This window comes from Callorhinus ursinus, unplaced genomic scaffold, assembly GCF_003265705.2.
Source record: "Callorhinus ursinus isolate GAN/ISIS: 27379988/994484 unplaced genomic scaffold, GSC_fseal_2.0 scaffold39, whole genome shotgun sequence".
Taxonomy (NCBI): Eukaryota; Metazoa; Chordata; class Mammalia; order Carnivora; family Otariidae; genus Callorhinus; species Callorhinus ursinus.
Genome location: NW_027397101.1, coordinates 5,618,177 through 5,641,621, shown reverse-complemented (window position 1 = coordinate 5,641,621; position 23,445 = coordinate 5,618,177). Strand labels below are relative to the sequence as shown.

The 23,445-nt window shown below is 38.1% G+C and overlaps 1 protein-coding gene and 1 pseudogene across 12 annotated transcripts in view; one reads left to right on the top strand and one right to left on the bottom strand.

Annotated features, from left to right (window-relative positions):
- Positions 1-23,445, top strand: part of FANCC (FA complementation group C) — a 302,041-nt gene that overhangs the window by 30,693 nt on the left and 247,903 nt on the right. For 9 of the 12 annotated variants that reach the window (XM_073880710.1, XM_025851664.2, XM_025851665.2 and 6 more), the window contains one exon: positions 1,440-1,501. The exons of 2 other annotated variants lie outside the window; for them this stretch is intronic. The gene's annotated coding sequence lies outside the window, so the exon portion shown is untranslated. Of the gene's footprint in view, positions 1-1,439; positions 1,502-12,920; positions 12,987-23,445 lie in introns of all 12 variants that reach the window. One more of the 12 variants, XM_025851666.2, reaches the window with a different exon arrangement.
- LOC112808585 (U4 spliceosomal RNA) lies at positions 6,555-6,628 on the bottom strand (annotated as a pseudogene).

Sequence of the window (23,445 nt, the reverse complement as noted above, 5' to 3'; positions counted from 1 at the left end):
CAAGGCTGGGAAGTCCTTTCTTTCCGAGCTTATTTTCACTGCTAATTTTGGAATAGAATATGCTTTTAACCTGAAGTATGGCATGTTTATTCACATCCTGAAAAAACTTGATTCTGTTGCTTTTGAATTGTAGGAATGCAAAAATACAGTATAAGTATTTTATTCTTTCTTTATGGTCTTTTAAATGAGTTTTTTAGAATTTGGCAAAATTAGCTGTTAATGGAATCCAGTTGCATTAGTCAATTAAAAGATAGTAAATAGTTGATATTTTAGAATCGTATCAGTTGGACAATTTAAAATGCTGTATTTAAGGAAAGAATTTTATTCTAAATGATTTTGAGCATGTTTCTTGTGAACTTGTCTTTCAGTTAGGCTGTGGTAGGACAAGCTTTCAAAACCGGCACTATTCCAATTTGTTTTTCTCCTCATTTTCCACTTAGTGTGATTACCAGTGAGGTATCAGTTAAGCAGTATAGTATTTTCTAGAGCTACGTTCTGTACTTTGATTTCTTATGAAATCTTGTATTTTTTTTGTTTTTTCGTGGGTTTTTTTGGTCAAATTTAAGAGTATACAGGAGTCCACTGGAGGCTCTTTGAATGGGTCAGATAGTTGTAGGAGTGGGTGTGATTGTTTTGTTTTTGTTTGCTTGTTTATTTGTGACCACATTTTATTTTAAAGATTTATTTGTTTTGAGAGAGAGAGAGCAGGAGCAGGGAGAGACTATTTCAAGCAGACTCCCTGCTGAGCAAGGAGCCTGATGCAGGGCTTGATCCCACAACCCATGAGATTGTGACCTGAGCCAAAACCAATAGTTGGACGCTTAACTGATTGAGCCACCAGGTGCCCCTGGTGACCACATTTTAAAATTCCATTTACCTTTACTGAATTTCTCCACTGGACTGTTGAGGAAGCATCTGAACTGGGTAATAAAACAGTTGAATGGCTATTGCTAAACCATCTTTAGTCTTTGATTAAAAAGAGGCAACATTTATCAAAAGAAGGCAGTTGAGTCTCCCTTATTTACATTTGTTCAATTTCTGTTAAACGTTTTCTGAGCAGAAGAATTGAAGCCAACCATTGTCAAGCACTGTGTTGTAACCTAAAGTTGGTAACTGGAAGCCCAGAGCTGATCAGAAGAACTGGCTTTTTCTATCAATATAGAAGACTGGTATACCACAGTATACCACAGTGAATGCTGTTGCTTTTGTCTCCCCCTTCTTTCTTTTTGCTTTCCTGTTTGTTTTTTAATTTAAGAGGTTGTGGAGGTTTCTTGAATTCTTTCAGCATTTACATAAAATTGTATTTTGAGAAGGAAATCTGAGCAGATACAAAAAGCCTCTATTTAAAAACTTTTTTCAGTTATTGTAGGATTTTCCTTCATTATCATCCATTCTGTCCTTTCTCTGATACTATATCTTCTTTTTGTTTCTCTTTCTAGGTTTATTCTCCGCTTTTGGTGGTGAACATCCTCTAGTATCTTCTTAAAAGGGTGTGTGGAAGGTGAGTTATTTTCTGGTCACTGCTTATTGAATGTGTCATGATTCTAGTCCCACTTGATTATAGATTGATGGATATAAAATTCCATGTTAGAAATAATTTTCCTTCAGAATTGTGAAGGCATTGTTCCATTTCCTTCTAACCTTTCAATGTTTTTACAATTTTATGATGATGTGCCATGGTGTATTATGATGCTCTTTTCATCCATTGTGTTGAACCCTTTCAGTTTGGAGCCTCTTGTTCTAGGAAAATTTGTGTTCAGTGTATCCTCTCTTCCGTTTTCTTTGGAGCCCCTTTATTTGGAATTTGACTTCCAGGACTGATATTCTTTCTTACCTTTTTCCTGTTTTCTGTCACATTGTGTTTTTGCTCTACATTTGAGACATTTTTTTCAACTTTAAATTCTTTCTTTTCTGTTGAGTTTATTTCTAGTATTTTATGTTTAATTTCCAAGATCATTCTCTGAATGTTCATTTTGTTAATATTCTCTCATTTCATGGATATAGTATTATCTTCTCTGTACTATAAAGATACAAATGTTACTTTTTGAAAAAGTTTTTAAAGTCTCTCTTTTCCCCATGTGACTTCCATGTTGTTTTTTATCCGTATTTTTTAAATTTCAATTTAGTTAATTAACATATAGTGTATTATTAGTATCAGAGGTAGAGTTCAGTGATTTCATCAGTCTTACATAATACCCAGTGTTCATTACATCATGTGCCTTCTTTTTTTTTTTTTAATCTTTTTTTTTTTTTTTTAAGATTTTATTTATTTATTCATGAGAGACAGAGAGAGAGAGAGGCAGAGGGAGAAGCAGGCTCCCAAGGAGCAGGGAGCCTGATGCGGGACTCGATCCCAGGACCCTGGGATCATGACCTGAGCCGAAGGCAGACGCTTAACCATCTGAGCCACCCAGGCGCCCCATCATGTGCCTTCTTAATGTCCATCACGCAGTTACCCTATCTCCTCCAACAACCCTGTTTGTTTCCTATGACTAAGGTCTCTTATGGTTTGTCTCCCTCTCTGATTTTCTCTTGTTATATTTTCCCCTCCCTTCCCCTGTGATCTTCTGTTTTGTTTCTTAAATTCCATATATGAGTAAGATCATATGATAATTATCTTTCTCTGAATGACTTTCGCTTAGCATAATACCCTCTAGTTCCATCCATGTCATTGCAAATGGCAAGATTTCATTTGTTTTGATGACTGAGTAGTAGTCTATTGTGTGTATGTATATATATACATACCACATCTTCTTTATCCATTCATCTGTCAATGGACGTCTGGGCTCTTCCCATAGTTTCACTATGGTGGACATGGCTGCTATAAACATTGGGGTGGAGGTGCCCCTTCAGGTCACTACATTTGTATCTTTAGGGTAAATACCTAGTAGTATAATTGCTGGGTCATAGGGTAGCTCTATTTTCAACTTTTTGAGGAACCTCCATACTGTTTTCCAGAGTGGCTGCACCAGCTTGCATTCCCACCAACAGTGTAGGAGGGTTCCCCTTTTTCCGCATCCCCGCCAATATCTGTCATTTCCTGACTTGTTAATTTTAGCCATTCTGACTGGTGTGAGGTGATATCTCATTGTGGTATTGATGTCGAGTGATGTTGAGCATTTTTTTCATGTGTCTGTTGGCCATTTGTGTGTCTTTAGAGAAATGTCTGTTCATCTCTTTTGCCCATTTCTTGATTGGGTAATTTGTTCTTTGAGTTTTGAGTATGATAAGTTCTTTATAAATTTTGGATACTAGCCCTTTATCTGCTAGGTCATTTGCAAATATCTTCTCCCATTCTGTCAGTTGTCTTTTGGTTTTGTCAACTGTTTGCTGTGCAAAAACTTTTTATCCTGGTGAAGTCCCAATAGTTCATTTTTACCTTTGTTTCCCTTGTGTTTGGAGATGTGTCTAGCAAGAAGTTGCTGCAGCCAAGGTCACAGAGGTTGCTGCCTGTGTTCTCCTCTAGGATTTTGATGGATTGCTATCTCACGTTTAGGTCTTTCATGCATTTTGAGTCTACTTTTGTGTATGGTGTAAGAAAATGGTCCCGTTTCATTCTTCTGCATGTAGCTGTCCAATTTTCCCAACACCATTTGTTGAAGAGACTGTCTTTTTTCCACTAGATATTCTTTCCTTCTTTATCGAAGATAAGTTGACCATAGAGTTGAGGGTCCATTTCTGGGCTCTCTTTTCTGTTCCATTGATCCATGTTTCTGTTTTTGCGCCAGTACCATCCTGTCTTGATGATTACAGTTTTGTTATAGAGCTTGAAGTCCGGCATTGTGATGCTGCCAGCTTTGCTTTTCTTTTTCAACATTCCTTTGGCTATACGGGATCTTTTCTGGTTCCATAGAAATTTTAGGATCATTTGTTCCAGGTCTGTGAGAAAAGTTGATGGTATTTGGATAGGCATTGCATTGAATGTAAAATTGCTCTAGGTAGCATAGACATTTTAACAATATTTCTTCTTCCAATCTATGAGCATTGAAGGTTTTTCCATTTCTTTGTGTCTTTCTCAATTTCTTTCATGACTGTTCTATAGTTTTCTGAATACAGATTCTTTGCCTCTTTGGTTAGGTTTATTCCTAGGTATCTTATGGTTTTGGGTGCAATTGTAAATGGGATCAACTCCTAAATTTCTCTTTCTTCTGTCCCATTGTTAGTATATAGAAATGCAACTGATTTTTGTGCATTGATTTTGTATTCTGGCACTTTGCTGCATTTCTGTATGTGTTCTAGCAATTTTGGGGTGAGTCTTTTGGGTTTTCTACTTACAGAATCATGTAATCTGCAAAGAGTGAGAGTTTGACTTCTTTGCCAATTTGGATGCTTTTATTTCTTTTTGTTGTCTGATTACTGAGGCTAGGACTTCCAGTACTATGTTGAACAACAGTGGTGAGAGTGGACATCCCTGTTGTGTTCCTGACCTTAGGGGAAAAGCTTTAGTTTATTCCCATTGAGAATGATATTTACTGTGGGCTTTTCATAGATGGCTTTTATGATACTGAGGTATATTCCTTCTATCTCTACACTGTGTAGAGTTTTAATCAAGAAGCGTTGCTGTACTTTGTCAGATGCTTTTTCTGCATCTATTGAAAGGATCAAATGGTTCCTGTCCTTTCTTTTATTAATGTGGTATATTACATTGATTGGTTTGCGAATGTTGAACCACCCTTGCAGCCCAGGAATAAATCCTATCTGATCGTGGTGAATAATCCTTTTAATGTATTCTTGGATCCTATTGACTAGTATCTTGGTGAGAATTTCAACATCCATGTTCATCAGGGATAATCAGTCTGTAATTCTTTTTGGTGGGACCTTTGGTTTTGGGATCAAGGTGTAATGTGGGCCTCATAGAATGAATTTGGAAGATTTCCTTCTATTTCTGTTTTTTGAAACAGCTTCAGAAGAATAGGTATTAATTCTTCTTTAAATGTTTGGTAGAATTCCCTTGGGAAGCCATCTGGCCTTGGACTCTTGTTTGTGGGGAGATTTTTGATTACTGCTTCAGTTTCCTTGCTGGTTATCGGTCTGTTCAGGTTTTCTATTTCTTCCTGGTTCAGTACATCTCTAGGAATATATTCATTTCTTCCAGATTGCCTATTTTGTTGGCATATATTTGCTCATAATATTTTCTTATAATTGTTTGTATTTCTTTGGTGTTGGTTGTGATCTCTCCTCTTTCATTCATGATTTTATTTATTTGTGTCCTTTCTCTTTTCTTTTTCATAAGTCTGGCTGAGGGTTTGTTGAACTTACTAATTCTTTCAAAGAACCAGCTCTTAGTTTTGTTGGTGTGTTCTACTGTTCTTTGGTTTATAAAGCAAAGTTTTGGTTTCTATCTCACTGATTTCTGTTCTAATCTTTATTAATTCTCTTCTGCTGGGTTTAGGCTTTATTTATAGTTTTTTCTCCTGCTTCTTTAGGTGTAACGTTAGGTTGTGTATTTGAGACTTTTCTTGTGTCTTGAGAAAGGCTTGTTTGCTGTATACTTCCCTCTTAGGATCGCCTTTGCTGCTTCCCAAAGGTTTTGAACACTTGTATTTTCATTTTTTAATTCTATTTTAATAGAATTTTTTTGCATTTTTTAATTCTATTTTAATTTCTTGGTTGACCCATTCATTCTTTACTAGGATGCTCTTTATTCTCCATGTATTTGAGTTCTTTCCAAATTCCCTCTTGTGATTGAGTTCTAGTTTCAATGCATTGTGATCCGAAAATATGCAGGGAATGATCCCAATCTTTTGGTACCGGTTGAGACCTGATTTGTGACCCAGGATGTGATCTGTTCTGGAGAATGTTCCATGTGCACTTGAGAAGAATATGTGTTTTGTTGCTTTAGGATGGAATGCTCTGAATATATATGTGAAGTCCATCTGGTCCAGTGTGTCATTCAAAGCTCTTGTTTCCTTGTTGATCTTCTGCTTAGATGATCTGTCCATTACTGTGAGTGGGGTGTTATAGTCCCCTACTATTAATGTGTTATTATCAGTGGGTTTCTTTAACTTTGTTATTAATTGGTTTTTTTATTTGTCTCCTCCCATGTTAGGGGCATAAATATTTATAATTGTTAGCTCTTCTTTTTGGATAGACCCTTTAATTACGTGTCCTTCCTCATCTCTTGTTACAGTCTTTGGTTTAAAATCTAATTTGTTTGATAAAAGGATTGCTATTCCATCTTTCTTTTGATGTCTGTTAGCATGATAAATGGTTTTCCACCCCCCTCACTTTCAATCTGGAGGTGTCTTTGGGCCTCAAATGAGTCTCTTGCAGACAGCATATGGATGGGTCTTGCTTTTTTATCCATTCTCATACCCTGTGTCTTTTGAATGGGCATTTAGCCCACTTACATTCAACTGTTGAAAGATATGATTTTAGTGCCGTTTTATTACTTGTAAAGTCACTGTTTCTGTCTATTGTCTCTGTTCCTTTCTGGTCTTTGTTACTCTTCAGTTCTCTGTTCACTTACAGGACCCCCTTTATTTCTTGCAGCGCTGGTTTGGTGATCACAAATTCTTTTATTTTCTGTTTGTCCTGGAAGCTTTTTACCGCTTTTTCTATTTTGAATTAGCAATAATCGCGCCTCGGATAAACCTCATTGGCTACAATACTGCCACTGCGCAAAGCTGCTTTTTCTATTTTGAGTCAAATGACAGCCTTGCTTTATAAAGTATTCTTGGCTGCATATTTTTCTCATTTAGCACCCTGAATATATCATGCCAATCCATTCTGGCGTGCCAGGTCTCTGTGGATAGGTCTGCTGCCGTAAGCTACCCCTGTAGGCTACAGACCTCTTGTCCCAAGCTGCTTTCAGGATTTTCTCTTTGTCTCTGAGATTTGCAAGCTTTGCTATTATTATATGTCCATGTATTGACCTATGTTTATTGGTTTTGAGGGGGGTTCTCTGTGCCTCCTGGATTTTGATGCCTGTTTCCTTCCCCCAATTAAGGAACTTCTCTGCTATAATTTGCTCCAGTATACCTTCTGCCCCTCTCTCTCTTTCTTCTTCTTCTGGGATCCCAATTATTCTAATGTTGTTTTGTTTTATGGTATCACTTATCTCTCGAAGTCTGCCCTCGTGATCCAGTAGTTGCTTATCTCTCTTTTTCTCAGCTGCTTTATTTGCCATCGTTTTGTCTTCTATATCACTAATTCTCTCTTCTGCCTCATTTATCCTAGCAGTTAGAGCCTCCATTTTTTATTGCATCTCATTAATAGCATTTTTTATTTTGACTTGATTAGATTTTAGTTCTTTTATGTCTCTAGAAAGAGATTCTCTAGTGTCTTCTATGCTTTTTTCAAGTCCAGCTAGTATCATTTATAATTGTTATTCTGTGCTGTAGTTCTGACGTCTTAGTTATATCTATACTGATTAGGTCCCTGGCAGTCAGTATTGCCTCTTCTCTTTTTTGAGATTAGTTTTTTTGTCCTGTTACTCTGTCCAGAGAATAGATGATGGAGAGAACAAAATGCTAAAATCGCAACAACGACTCCAGAGAAATACACACTAATCATATCAGAAGGGAGCCAAAACTGGAAAAAAAAAAAAAAGAAAAATTGAGAAAAGAAAAGAGAGAATATAATCAGGTGAACAGAACAGAGTAATACACTGGACCCTCTGTGTATTTTGGTCTGTTTGTTAGAAAACTAGATCCCAAAATTGTAAAGAAAGAAAAACTTATATACGTACAAAAAGAAAATTAAATACAATGAAAGGATAGACTATAACTGTGAAAATGAAAATTAAAAGACAAAGAAAAAAGAAAGACTATAAACAGGTGAACAGAACAGAGTGATACACTATATCTTGGGTGTCTTTTGGTCTGTTTGTTAGGAAATTGTAACGAAAGGAAAACTTACACATATGCACGTGCATACATACATGCACACATACAAAAACAAAATTAAATACAATGAAGGGATGGCATATAACTGTAAAGATGAAAGTTAAAAAAGACTTTAATAAAACAATAGAGAATATAACCAGACAGCTGAAGAGAACAGAATAATACTCTAGATTCTGGGTGTATTTTGATCTCTTAGAACAAACTGCATCTCAAAATTGTAAAGAAAGAAAATCTTATATATATATAAAAACCTAAATACAATGAAAGGATAGAATGTAACTGTAAAGGGGCGCCTGGGTTGCTCAGTCAGTTAGGTGTCTGCCTTTGGCTGGGGCCATGATCCCAGGGTCCTGGGATTGAGTCCTGCATTGGGCTTTCTGCTCAGGAGGGGGTTTGCTTCTACCTCTTCCTCTGCCTGTTGCCTCCCCTGCTTTTGCTCTCTCCCTCTCTCTCTCTGTCCGTCTCTCAAATAAATAAATAATCTTTAAAAAAAATGTAACTATAAAGATGAAAATTAAATAAGACTTAAAAAAAAAGAATAAGGGACGCCTGGGTGGCTCAGATGGTTAAGTGTCTGCCTTCAGCTCAGGTCATGATTCCAGGGTCCTGGGATTGAGTCCCACATCAGGCTCCCTGCTCAGTAGGTTGGTTGAAAAGGAAAGAGAAAATAATTAAAATTGAAAGGCTACAGAATCATGAGAAAAAAAACATGAATTCTATATACTATTTCCCTCTTGCATTGGTGTTTTGCAGTTCTGTGTGATCAGTAAACTTGCTCTTACCCAGATGTTTTTGCTTATCTCCTGGGGGCAGGGGACTGTTGCGCTGATTTCTCAGGTGTCTGCCCCATGCAGAATTGCACCGCCTCTGCGTGGGGTGGGAGGGGGGGCACCTAAGTAAGTGGCTGTGCATTGCTGTATGTGACTTTTGTACCCTTAAAGGCTTTCTGCATTGTTTTTGAGGATGAGAATCAAAATGGCGGCCTCCCAATCTCTAGTCCTAAAGTTGAGAGCTCACGCCCCCCCACTCTTCAGTGAGCCCTCAGGAAAAGCAATCACTCCTGTTTCTCTGGTCTCCATCCACACTCCTTGCTCACACAGCCTGTGATCGAGCATTTTTATCTCAGGCATGCGACCCTGTCTTGGGTCTCCTAACCCTGCAGACTGCTGTGGCAAGCTGCTTGTCCCAGGGCAACGGGGGTTTCACTGTGGTTCTGCCACTTGGTGGGCCCCTGCTCGGATAGTGCCAGGATTTGTGGTTTATGGCAACACTGGGCTGAAAGCCCACTCCTGGGCTCACTGATTACAGCCGCTTTTCCTGCATTGATATCTGGGAACTCTGCTGTACTCAGGCACCCCCGTTCTTTATGTGAACTCAGGGATCCTGAGACTGCAGTGTCTCACCTAGGATTCTGCCCCACTTCACCACCTGAGCACCTTTTAGGCAGGGATGTCCTCCATCGGAGTAGACTTCTAAAAGTTCCAATTTTGCGCTCCACTGTTATATCACTTTCTGGTTGCTGGCCTCCATCCTCTGTTTGTGGCACTGTGGCTCTGCTCTCAGCTATGTCTGTTGACTTGTAGTCCGGAGACCTCTGTTTTATCATCTCCAGAGAATAAACTACCTCTTTTTGGTCAGGTTGGGGGCTGGGCTGCCAGAGTTGGAATGAAGCTGTGGAGCTCTAACTGTCTCTCAGGTAGCCTTTAAACCAGTTGACTTTATTTTAGGTCTCCTTTCACATCTCCATTTCTAGATGTCCCAGATTTCTTCATTTTCTGATCCTGTTAGGAGTCCAGTGGTATAAAATGGGATGTAAAATGGGCTGGGTTTAGCTCTGTTGTTCTTCTCAGATTCTGGTTTCTCCGGTCTATTAAGTTAGTCACCATTGGTCTATCACTTTCTAGCTTGTTCAATTCTATTGCTGTTTTCTCCTTTTCTATCCTCTCCATCCTTGTAAGTTTATGCCTTAAAAAAAAATGAAAAGTAATTTCCTTTATTTTCATCTTTGTACAGTTTCAGGGAGGAATGAAACCTATGTATGTTCAGTCTGCCATCCTTATCTGGACATTCCTACAGCAACTACCCCCTCTTTTTTTTTTTTTCTTAAATGATTTAATTTTTAAAGTTTAAACCTTCATACACATTTTATCCCTTAAATGGCTAGCTGGTTATTCCAAACCGTTCTTTGAAAATTTTGATTCATATAGAACTAATAAATTGAGATTACCAGCAGTGACATTTCTACATGCAGCTGGGTTACCAGCATTGTGTTCCATTCTGTTTACTGTAGGTCTGATAGATGGATGACAATATTAATTTGTTGAATGAAGATTTATTAAATGGCTGGTGTGTGCATAGCTTTGCACCAGGCTCTACTGTGATAGTAAACTACTAAATAGGAATAGTGTAGGCTGGAATACCAAAAAAACATGTTAAGGAAAAAATTCAAATAGTCTTCTATAACTTCGGATTGCTGTGCTATAGTAACTGTAGACATACCAATGGAATTGTGAAGCAAACAGACCTAGATGATCTTTTTGAACAAAAGTATCAAGAAGACTATTAGTCTGAGCGATCAGTAGGATCCATAGATATATTTATCTTGTAGGTGTTTGGAGGTAAGATTCTGGGGCTTAGGACAGGTGACAGAGCTGAAGGCAAAGATGTATGGATTGTAGGTAGAAGCTCAAGTTAGGGAAGTAAATGGAATGGTCTGTGGGAAGTGAGGTGAAAGAGGTGGAACATGGAGACCCGTGGAACACTGACATTTAAGGCTATTTGGTGGAAGAAACAGCTTATAGGCAGATAGAAGGAGTGCTCTGCAGCTTCTACCCTTGCAGAAAGATCAAGTAAAATGAGGCTCAATATGGAGAAGTGCGTGGGAATGCTATTTTTACTAAAAGATTTAGGAAATGAACATTTTTATATTAAAAAAAAAAAAACCTGCTGCTGTCTCTTGGAGCATATTCACCCCAGTTACAGAAGCACTGATACATAGAGAGCTGATGGTTATCTTAACCTGAGTGATCGTGATAATTGTAGAAAATTGACTGGATAAGGCCAGGGCTGGGAGAATTATGGGTTGGAGTGGAACTTGGGAAGATTAAAATATAGGAATATGGGGTTCTTTTACTAGGGTAGATGTTTGGTGATACGAATTAAGAAGTGGATTAAAGTGTCAGATGTCTTCCGTACTACAACTTTGATGATTCACTAGGAAGACATCACATAATTCAGCATGTAGTTGTCCCCACAATTATGGTTTATTACACGGAAAGGATACCAAGCAAAATCAGCAATGGGAAAAGGTGCATAGGATGAAGTCAGGAGAAAACTAGGCACAAGCTTCTAAGAGTCTTTTCCCTGTAGGGTCACAAAGGACACATTTCCTCCAGCAGAATTGTGATAACATGTGTGGTATGTCATCTATCAGAGAAGCTCATTAGAGAGAGAGTCAATGCCCAAAGTTTTTATTGGGGGCTGGTCACATAGTCTTCCTACCATCCTGGCAGGTACCAAATTCCAGACCCTCAGAAGGAAAGCAGGTGTTCAGCATAAATCACATTGTACAGTTCAGGCACTGTGAGTCCCTCTTAGTAGTTAGGGAGGTGGGAACTCTTCTAGTATCCAAATTCCCAGAGTCTAGCCAAGCGCCAGTGTTACAAACAGCCCTTTCTGAGGAGAGCAGTTTCAGGCCTGCTGTGTTAACTCTTTTTTGCACAGTCATTTTAGGAGTTAAGCCATTTTTGAGGCTCAAAGTTAAGTTTTAATCTTGGTAAATTGCTAAAGTGTCTGAAGACAGAGTTAAAGCCTTGCACGGGTGTAAACTGGTGGTGTGGCAAGAGAAGGCAGAAGACTAAGCTTATGATTATGAATTAAGAAGATTATGAATTAAGGGTGAGAAATATATTCCATGGAGTTTTGGAACTCATGATAAGAAAGCTAGTTAGTGAGTGGAGGATTGTGCTATGGACTGAATTTCGCCTGCCCATCCCCCCCATTCATATGTTGAAGCCCTAACTCCCAAAGTGACTGTGTTTGGAGATAGGGCCTTTAAAGAGATAGTTAAGGTTAAATGAGGTCATAAAGGTGGGGTCATAATCTGGTTTGGTGCAAGAATTGGTACCTTCAAAGAAGGGGAGGAGAGATCTCTGCATGTGCACAAATAAGAGGTCATGTGAGCATACAGAAAGATGGTGGCCATCTACAAGCCAGGAAAAGGAACCTCACCAGGAACCAAGTCATCCAGAACCTTGTTCATGGGCTTTCCAGCTTCTAAAACTAAGAAAATAAATTTGTGTTAAGTTACCCACACTGTATGGTTTTTTGTTATGGCAGCCTGAGCAGACTAAGGCAGCTTGGGATCAGACGAGGACTTTAGCTTTATCAGGGTGAACTCTGTGTGGAGCAAGAGAATATTAACATGGCACTGGGTTTCTGCTTTTGTTGGTTTTTTGGTGTTTTGTTGATTCTCTTTTTGTCTTTGCTTTTAGCTGACTCATCCACATACCACCCTTTTTGAATTAGCACAAGTTATCAACCCAGGGTTCTAGATCTGTGCCATCCAGTACCATAGTCAATAGCCACATTTGATCATATAAATTTAAATTAGAATTAAATAAAATAAATTCATTTCTTCACTTGCACCTGCCCCATTTCATGTGTTCAATAGCCACATGTGGCTGGCTAGTGGCTATCATAGTGGATGCCATAGATATGGCTAGAACATTACCATCATTGCATTAAGTCTTGCCAGGCTGCACTTTTCTAGATTGTTGCTTCACATCTCTCTCCTCTCTCCTTTATTTTCTGCCTCAGTGGTTCTGAACTTTTCCAGGTTCAGGGCATACTTATGAATAATAAAATTTTTGGTGGGCATCCTTAAAAGGTTTTAAAACAACACTAAGAAATGAACAACAGTTGCAGTGCAAATTCTGGTAAAGCATAATGTGTCAAGCAGAGCCTATAACAATATCTGCAATTATCATGCAATTCATTTGGTCACTCTTCTGTAGTATGTGCCTTCAGAAGAGATATTTTCTACCCTTACTGGGTTTGCTTATATATTTGTAGGACAAAGAACTTGGATAAGCACACATTTGTTCTCTGACACTTTACTGTTTTATTCTCCTGGAGGTGGTAAGTACAGATGCTTTAAAAGGAAGCATCAATAACCAGGCTGCTTTGCTGAGCACTGATTAGTCTGAGGGATCATAGGCCAAGGGGAGGTCAGTGAAAGCTGCAAACAATCTGGCATTATTCGGAACAGATTGTTTCATGAGATAATAAATATAATAGTGGTTAGAAGGGTCATAATTCTTCCTGGTACCCATCCCACCCGTCCATGTCATATGTAGGAACTGTTCTCAAGAATCTTCAAAACAGCCCTGTGAGGTAGGTATTATTTCATTGCCGACGCCAAGTGAAGGCAGCACTCAGAAATTTCATAGAACTTGCCATGGGTCACCGAGCTAGTAAATAGAGATTCTGGATTCAAACCTTTCTGTTGGTCTTCACAGCTCGTGTTTTTTCCACCGTAATGCAGCTGGGCTTGGCCAGTGGCCCCATCTCCCCACGGGTGGGAATAGGTCTCTCAAAGCTGTGTTCAGTGTGAAAGGGGTTCTTTATAAATTCCGTACACACTTAAGGTAAAGACCGAATGACCTGGAAGGGGATATTTTTCCTTTTATTTTAAAGGATTGTTGTTATTTTTATTTTAATTATGTTGACAACACAGAAAAAAATTTTTTAAAGGAGAAATCACTCATAATACCAGTACTTATTTTGGAACATTTAAAGACTTTTCCTGTGCTTATACAGATGTATTTTTACAAAAAATGTTATGTATCGTATGTATTTGTCTGCAGCTTCCTCATTTGACTTAAGAATTTAGGATGAACATATCTCCAAGTCAGGAATAGTCTTTGTGCAGTTAACTGCTCTGTTACTTTAAAAATGTATTTTGTTTTTTAAATGGTTATTGTTATACCCACTTTAAGGACTCTTCTCCCCATTTTAGCATCTAGGCCTGTTTTTTTCTTTGTGTGGTGTTACTAAGAAACAGTTGCAAGACAGGAACAAAGTCAAACTTGGTGGCACTCAACACCAAATAATTCCAGATGTTTGCTTTTCTCTGCATATAGAAAGAACTCAGTCTGATGCTGTGTTTGCTCTTCTCATTCTCCCTTGTCTTTATTTCTCTTCCTTTCATTTAATTTTAACCACAATACCAGACTTGTTTTGTGCAGTACTTGGCCTGCTGTTGTGCTCTCTTTGCCACTGGCCCCGCCTCTGGCCCCCAGTCGCTGCTGTGTTTCTTGGCAGGAAACAGAAATGATGGTGGTCCTCTCCGTTGACTCGGGAGTACCCCAAGTCAGCAGTAATACTTAGCATAACAAGTACCAGGGTGGGATAACCACACGTCCCTGGCCTGGGATTTAAAAGTTGTTAGTTGTCCTGTGAGCTGTGGTTTAGTGATCGACTGAAGCAGGAGATTGAATTTATTTCTTACAGGCTTCTTTTTCTTGGTCATCATCTGATATTATTGCCTCGTTATTATTTATTTTATTCCCTTTTATTATCTTTGGCTCAAATTTTCCTTTTAGTCATTTTTCTTTGATCATTTTTTCTTATCTTCTCCTTTCTGCTTTGATTCTTCAGACTTCTTCCCTTTTTTAAATTAGTCTTATGCTAATCAGATTTTCCTTCGGAATCTAATCTGGTTTTTCATTGGATGGGTTTAGGGAGGGTGAGGTGAGGAAGGTGGTGATAAATAGGCCACCTACTACGTGTTTAATATAAAACAAGGTTTTAAGGAACCTAATTCCTTTTTGATTCCTTGTATTTGGAAGACCATAGAATCAGCTGGACACTAATATCTTGTGGTTTATGTGTGCAGTCCTACAAAAAGAAGACTGGTAAGTCCCTACTTCCTAGGAGTTCAGGACACATCGTAGGAGATATAAGGAAAATATGTCAGCAAAGGTAAACCAACATGACAGAAAGGAACTGTCCTATCAGACACATACATTGTGAATGGATGATAGAGAAAAATGGGAAAACTTTGAGAAGCAGATGAGTTTTCAGCATACAGAAGTGTTTTATGTCAGTGATAAATAGAGCTATACTGTTAACTTTTATTCAAAGGAAGGTTAAATATTGATTAAGGGATAGAACCTGTTCTGGGGCTTGGGAAATAAGGTTTTGTATTCGGAAGACAGTTAAACATGGCTGACAACTTCAGTATTGAATTGGATAACTTTTTACTATAATGTGGTCTATGGATATTTATTATATCTAGCAATAGAATAGTTGTTAAGCACTTAAAGAGATATACAGATGAATCAGATAGAATTTCTTAAAATAACATGTTTTTCATCTTTGGGGAAATCCTAGTTGAAACGAAAAATCCCAAGTTTTATTATCACTCATTACAAATTACAGGGATTTTGATATTGTCCAGCAAAAAATTCAGTAGATTTTAGGAACTAGTTATTAATTGACCTCAGTTCTGCACATTTTTGTTGTTTTGTAAGAGTACCCTTAGGGTTCAAATCAAGTTAGAAGTAGGGTAAATGGTACATGCCTGTAAGGTCAGACTGAAACTATATTTTTTCCTGTCAACACTTGAGTAGAAAAAAACTAGTTTAAGAACTTGACTATAGTTTAGAATCTTACACAAAACCACATATACTATAGTACTTGTAAAGCCTGGAACCAAAATGTAGAATCATTTTGTTTTATAGCACTTAAAACTACATCTGATATTACTCTGTGTCTGTGCTGTCCTGATACAGCTTTTGGATTGCATTACTGGTACAAGAATGATTCTTGTATTTAAGTGTAACATACGTTGCTTGACTGCACAGATGGTATCAGTTTTGAATCTACTAAGTAAAAGAAAACTAGAACAACAATGATTTTGCCAGTTCGTTTTTACTGATTTTTATTTATTTTGGATGACTATGGTCTTTGTAAAGGTGGCAGACTGAACCTGGAAACTAGAGCCAAGAACAGAGTGGGTGGGCGCCCCTCCTGTTCCCTACCACACGTCTGCTAATTTTTCCCAGGAGAACTAGTGCAAGACTGCTCCCTAACATAACTACTGTCATGATTAGCCTTCCTCCCCACCTTGTTTCTTTAATTAAATGTCCACAGGTCAGTTAAACCCTCCGTAGTTCTTTTTTAATTTTTAAAAAATTTATTATTTATTTGACACAGAGAGAGAGACAGCGAGAGAGAGAACACAAGCAGGGGCAGAGGGAGAGGGAGAAGCAGGCTTCCTGCAGAGCAGGGAGCCTAATGTGGGGCTCAATCCCAGGACCCTGGGATCGTGACCTGAGCTGAAGGCAGATGCTTAACAACTGAGCCACCCAGGCACCCCAACCCTCCATAGTTCTTACATCCCATTTGTCCATGGCCCAGTCCTTTTTTCTCATCCTTCCTCAATTATGTCATCCATTTCCATGGCTTTAATTACCTTCTGTGTGTTGGTGGTTCCCACATCTATGGCTTTAGCTCAAATCTGTCTCCTAAGCCTTCATACTCATAGCGTATTGCTTATTGGACGTTTTCGAGTGGATGCTCCAAGTATCTTGTACTCATTGTGCCCTAAACTGAACTCATCTTTCTATCCAAGTAAGTCTTTAGTTCCCTGTTCCCTCTTTTAGTACACAATGGTACTGTGCACCTTGTTCCCTAATCAGAAACCTGAGCACCATCCTGTTTCCTCCCTATTCCTTTTTTGCTATGTTCAGTCAGACAGTAAATGTCATACACTCTACTTCTTAAGTGGCTCTCATATCTAGGAACTTTTCTCCATTCTTTCATGCCACTTGACTGGGCCTCAGTTAACTAGAAGACAGTCTTCCTGTCTCCCCTTCTAGCCTATTTTCTATACTGCTTCTCTATGATATTTCTAAAACACAAATCTGATTATATCACTTTGGTGCTAAAAATTCTTCAGTGGCTTCCTGTTGCTCTTACAGGAAAGTCCAAGGTCCTGACCACATCTTATAAGGTCCTTTCAATTCATCTGTTGCTTGCCTGAGCAAGGTGACAGCCTTAGTTAGATTTACTTTTATAGCCTGAAGTCCCCCTAAGACCATTCATCACACTTTTTTTTCTTAGAGAAACAAGAAATTTTTACTACGGTCTGTTGTCCCTTAATAAGCCCCTGTCAGATCTGCGCACCCCTCTTTCTACAGATCCATCATACATAGTGCAGCAGGTAGTTGTAGTGGTTGGCAGCTTCCTCTGAGAAGTCTCCATCTAGAAGTTATGCTTGATGTTGTTTTAATGTTTTTATTACAAACTATAGAGAGCCTGTCTACTGGTCCTGGCCCAAAGTAATGGAGATGATTAGGTGCCACCACAGCCTGTCATTTTAGGTTAATAAATAGAACAGGTAATAAAAGGGGTCCCTTGGTGGCTCAATTGGTTAAACATCTGCCTTCGGCTCAGGTCATGATCCCAGAGTCCTGGGATCGAGCCCCCCCATCAAGCTCCCTCCCTGCTCAGTGGAGAGCCTGCTTCTCCCTCTCCCACCGCCCCCCCCACTCATGCTCATTCTCGCTCTCAAATAAATAAAATCTTAAAAAAATAAAGAACAGGTAATGAAAGAGTTAACTATCTGTTCCTTTTTTTTTTTTTACGTTTTTATTTATTTGAAAGAGAGAGAGAAAGAGAGCCAGAGAGTACAATCGGGGGAGTGCTTTTTTTTTTTTTTTTAAGATTTTATTTATTTATTTATTGGACAGACAGAGCCAGAGAGCACAAGCAGGGCGTGGGGAGGAGGAATGACAAAGGGAGAAGGAGAAGCAGACTCCCCGCTGAGCAGGGAGCCTGATGTGGGGCTCAATCTCAGGACCCTGGGCTCATGACCTGAGCTGAAGGCAGACATTTAACCAACTGAGCCACCTAAGTGCCCCCCATCTACTTTCGAAGCAGTTTTCCAAACAGGCCAACAGAGGTTGACGATAGGATATGGACATTATTTCTTACCTAAGAGAATGGGATTCCTGAACGTCTTGGGAAGAGAAGAAGGAAGGAAGGAACAAAGGAAGGAATGTCACCAGTAGAAATATAAAAATCGTGAGGTCAAAATACAGAAGTATTGGGGCACCTGGGTGGCTCAGTCAGTTGAGCATCTGACTCTTGGTTTCGGCTCAGGTCATGATCTCATGGGTCATGGGATTGAGCCTCATGTCGGGCTCCATGCTCAGTGGGGAGTCTGCTTGAAGGTTCTCTCCCTCTGCTCCTCCCCAACTTTTGCGCATGCACATGTGCTCATGTTCTTTCTCTAAAATAAATAAATCTTTAAAAAAATACAAAAGCATTAATGGAGTAATTGGTCTCTAGCTGGTCTCTATTTCTAGATACCCTAAATGTTTGTTTTCACTATTGACCAAGAGCCTGGTGATGGGTATTAAAGAGGGCACGTACTGAATGGAGCACTGGGTGTTATATGCAAACAATGAATCATGGAACACTACACCAAAAACTAATGATGTAATGTATGGTGATTAACATAACATAATAAAAAAAATTAAAAAAAAAAAAGTCAACTGTGGGCCTCTCCCAGAGAAGGGAGGAATCCCTGATTTTGGCAAGATTCTAAAACAATGCATTATGTCTTGTTAGTCTATGCTTTGTCTAAAGACACGTCCTCTTGCCTCAGTTTTTTACAAATGCTCTTCCCTCTGCTTGGAACATTCTGCCTGCTGTTTACTTAATGAACCTTTACATATGGTTCAGGTCTCTTTCCCTGTAAACCTTCCTTGACACCCTAAGTCTGGGTTAAGTGCTCTGCTGAATCTCCTGTACCATAGAATGCTTCTTATACTGCAGCTTTAGTTTATGCTTTAAGTTCAGTGAGTATAACCAATTTTATCATTTGAAATGAAGGGGGTTTCAGGAGTGTTTTCAAGAGGACTGAGTCATGAGACATTTCTCCACTCCTGAAACCACTAAAGCCATGAATTTTCTTTGAACCTAATTACAATTTCGAAATATTTGTAATATAGCATACCTTAAGATATTTTGTGAATGAGAGGGGCCAGCCATAGTCCAGTTGTGAATGTCTTGAATGTGAATGCCAGTGTTCGTATTTGATATTTTTTATTTTGGTATACATTCCACCTGTCAAGCCAGCCCAGTCTCATCCTAACACAAGATGTGTGCTTTTTTGGCTATCTTAATATACCCTGCATTTTCTTTCTGTCTTAACACCCAAATTCTGCCTAAAACTTCTTAGCCTCTTTAACACTTAGGCTCTCCCTCCCCTTCTGATAGATTTCATTAACCATGTATTTTTCCAAAGGCATTGTTGTCTGGAGCTGTTGCTTCTGAGAGTACTTTTATTTCTATGCTCAGGAGAATTTAATATGCCTGAAATAGTATAATTTGCAAAGGCCATGTAATTTCCTAATTTATACTTTGCTAAAATCCTATTGAAAAATCCAAGTGAATTACATTTGAATAAGAAAAAAAATGTCTTAACAAAGGACTATGGATTTGATATAGTATGTAAGGGAGCCATGAAAAAAGTACAGTTCTTTCACATGTGACTTTTTTTTTCACTTACTCTACCAAAGTCATCTTTGTCATCCAAAAGACATCTGGTTCTTTGTTATTTTTCTGGAAATGAAGCCTCCTCATATGTGAAATCAGTGTATTTTTATCCTATGTCATTTCAAATTGGAATTAATATAGAGGGGTTTTAATATACAGCAGACTTGATATTTTCAGATTTAGCTTGTACAGTTTTGACTGTTTGCAATTGATCTAAAAAATTGATGACATACACTGAATTGTGGTTTTCCTGAGACTCATATTTGAGTAATAGGTACTATGAGTCAGGTTTGGGGGCATGAGGCTTTGACATAGTAAGCCTACCTCAGCCCTCAGAACCTGCTCTCAGGGCAGCTTTGCTATCTACCCATCATCAGAGCTTATACGTTCGTTCTCGTGAAGTAATAAAGTATTTTTTCATGGTTTCATAAAGAAAGCCAACTGCTAGTCCTATTGATGAAAAAGAAGAGAAAACCTTACGATCTAAGAAAATGCTGGTTCTTGGTGTGAACAGTGAAGTTTTGGATAAATTAAAGACTATGATGTCTAATTAAATTGTAGTTGTGAACTAAAATGTGAATGAGTCCATGAAAGTCATCAAGTTGGTGAACCTGTTTCAGTGAGTACCCTCCCAGTGTGAATATTGCTCAAGTGAATGAGAAAATGTAGAAGTTGGGTAGATGATTAGTTTGTACTATGGGGATATGAAGAATTGATTATTCTTTATGGAAATATTCTGTAGAAGGTCAGGGTTGGATAACAGATATGAAATATCCAGTATCGAAGGCATTTGTCAGTTCCTAAAATAACCTTTAGTGTGAGTCTAGTTTTATTTCATAATTTTTAGACGTGATTTTCTTTGTGTAACACAAAGTTAATGTGAAGCATCAACCAATCATAGTGCTAGGGACAAGTTTCCTCTTGCATTCTAAAAGATGAAGATGTTGTAGAGGGGAAATGTGCTTCACACAGATGACAAAGATAGAGACCAAAACGGTGATGAGAAATATGAATAAGCTGTGTGTGATGTTCATAACTCCAGTGAGGTAGTCTAATATTAGGGGTTGCTAAGTGACATGTTCATCACTTGTGATGTAGTAGTGAAGTGGAGCTTTAAGAACGCCTGAGCAGGAAATTTCTCACTAGCCTCATGTAAAGAAATTTACAAAAAGCTAGAAAGGGGAAAAATAGTTACTAAGTATTTAAAAAAGCATCTACCACTTTTTTGGTTCTCCAAGCTTTTCACATTTTGGTTGAAAACGTTCTCTTTTGTCTTTTTCTGCCACCTGTTTTGTTCCTGATATTATTGCTGATGGCCACCACAAGGTCAGAAGGACCTCACTGCAAGTTTATAACATTCTCTTCCAGATATTTCATCTTGGGTGCAGCTATGAGGCATGAATAGCCTTATAAAGCATTGTCATTCATCATTTAGAATCACTTTGGTACCTCTTAGTTCAGTGAATGGATGCTCCATCCTTCTGTAGTAGTGATGTTATATAACATTGAGTAGATTTTAATGGCAGAATTTTATATGACTTAGCTTTTATTTATTGAGACTAAATTTACAAAGATCACTATTTTAACCATTTTGACGTGTATAATTCATTAGCATTAAGTGCACTCACATTGTTGTGCAACCATTACCACTTCCTAATTCCAGAACATTTTCACTGTCCCCAAAAAGAAACCCCTTACCCATTAAGCAGTCATTCCCCATTCCCCCCTTAACCTCTCCCTCACCCCAGCCCCTGGCAACCACTAATCTGCTTGTGTCCTTATGGATTTGCCTTTCCTGATATTTTGTATAAATGGAATCATGCTGTATGTGACTTTTTGTGGCTGAATTCTTTCACTTATCATGTTTTCAGGGTTCACCCATATTATGGCATATATCAGTTTTTCATTCCTTTTAAAGGCTAAATAATACTGCATTGTATAGATATGCCATATTTTATGCATTCATCAGTTGATGGATATTTGGCTTGCTTCTACTTTTTGGCTGTTAATGAATAATGTTGCTGTGAACATACCTGCACAAGTTTTTGTTTGGATACTTGTTTTCATTTTTCTTGGGTCTGTGTCTAGGAGTAGCATTGCTGGATTGTATGGTAATTCTATGATTAACTTTTTGAGGAACTGCTAAACTTTTCCACAGTGGCTACACAAAAGTTTTTAATTTTATGAAGTTCTTAATTTTTATGAAGTCCAGTTTCTTTTTCTTTTGTTACCTGTAAGTTTGATGTTAGAAAAAATCATTTGCCAAATCCATTTTTATGAAGCTTTCCCCCTGTTTTCTTCTAAGTATTTTATAGTTTTTGCCATTATACTAAGGTTTTGATCCATTTTGAGTTAATTTTATGTGTAGTACAAGGTTAGGGTCCATTAATTTTGAAACCTTTTAAAAAAACACATTTACAGCTATAAATGCTTTAATTACATCCCACTTCTTTTGATTATGGAACTATTCTATTTCTTCTTGGAGTTTTGTTAGTTTTTGCTTTATGTGATATGATACATATTATTTGGTATATACACATTTTAAGTTATTATAGCAATATAGCAATTGTAAGCAATTCACCAGTTTGTGAATTGACTTTTACATTATTGAGTAATGATTTTGCTGTAAAGCTGATTTTATTTTTTACATTTTTACTTTATTTTATTATGTGATATTAGTCACCATACAGTACATCATTAGTGTTTTTTAAAAATATTTTATTTATTTATTTGACAGAGAGAGACACAGCGAGAGAGGGAACACAAGCAGGGGGAGAGGGAGAGGCGGGCTTCCCATGGAGCGGGGAGCCCGATGTGGGGCTCGACCCCGGGACCCTGGGATCATGACTGGAGCTGAAGGCAGACATCCAACGACTGAGCCACCCAGGTGCCCCCATCATTAGTTTTTGATGTAGTGTCCCATGATTCATTGTTTTCATATAACACCCAGTGTAAAACTGATTTTAAATAGAAATAGTTACACCAGCTTTCTTTTTGTTAATGTTTGTAGCCCTATTCAGCATTTCTTTATCCTTGAGTTTTAATTGTCACTAAGATAAACACTGTATGTTTGAATTTAAAAAATTCAATTCAATCATCTTTTTTTTTTAAGATTTATCCATTTATTTGAGAGAGCGAGAACGAGAGAGAGAGAGTATATGAGAGGTGGGAGGGCCAGAGGGAGAAGCAGGCTCCTTGTCGAGCAGGGAGCCCGATGCGGGACTTGATCCCGGAACTCCGGGATCATGACCTGAGCCGAAGGCAGTTGCCCAACCAACTGAGCCGCCCAGGTGCCCTCAATCATCTTTTTTTAACTAGATCCTTTAGTGTATTTATATGTAATGTGACTGGTGATACAGTTGGATTTAAGTCTGCCTTTTATTTCCTTTTTTCTTTTAGCTCCAACTATTCTGTATTTCATTTTCTTTCTTGCATTCTTTTGATGATTTTAACAAAATCATTCTATAGTTTATTTCTGTTAGTTTCAAAATTACATACTCTGTTCTTAATGGTTAGCCTAGAAATTGCAATATACATATTTCATGTACAAAGTTTACCTTTCCTCTTCTCTGGGACAATATAAAGACTTTATAACAGTTTATGTGCGTTTGCTGTTACCGGTTTTTTACATTTTATACATAATTGCTTTTTTCTTTGTTTTTTGTTACTTCTGCCTTCCATCTTCCTCCTGGGATAATTTTTTCTTCTACCTAAAGAACATTCCTCAGATTTTTCTTTGCTGGTTTGCTGGTAAACTCTCCCACTTTTTAAAATCTACCTGATAATGTTCTTATTGCATCTTTATCCTTAAAAAATATTTTTGCTGGGTATAGAATCCTGGGTTACCAGTTTCATCTGGAACATTGAGACTGTGCCTGCTTTTAGAATTTCCTCTGTGCCTTTAGTTTTCTGCAGTTTTACTATATATTTTGTTTCTGAGGAGTGTGTTTGGTACCATTCCCCAGAGAATGCTCTTGGACTGAGCTCCAGTTACCCACCCTGGTAGTTGGCTTAATAACCTTTTATT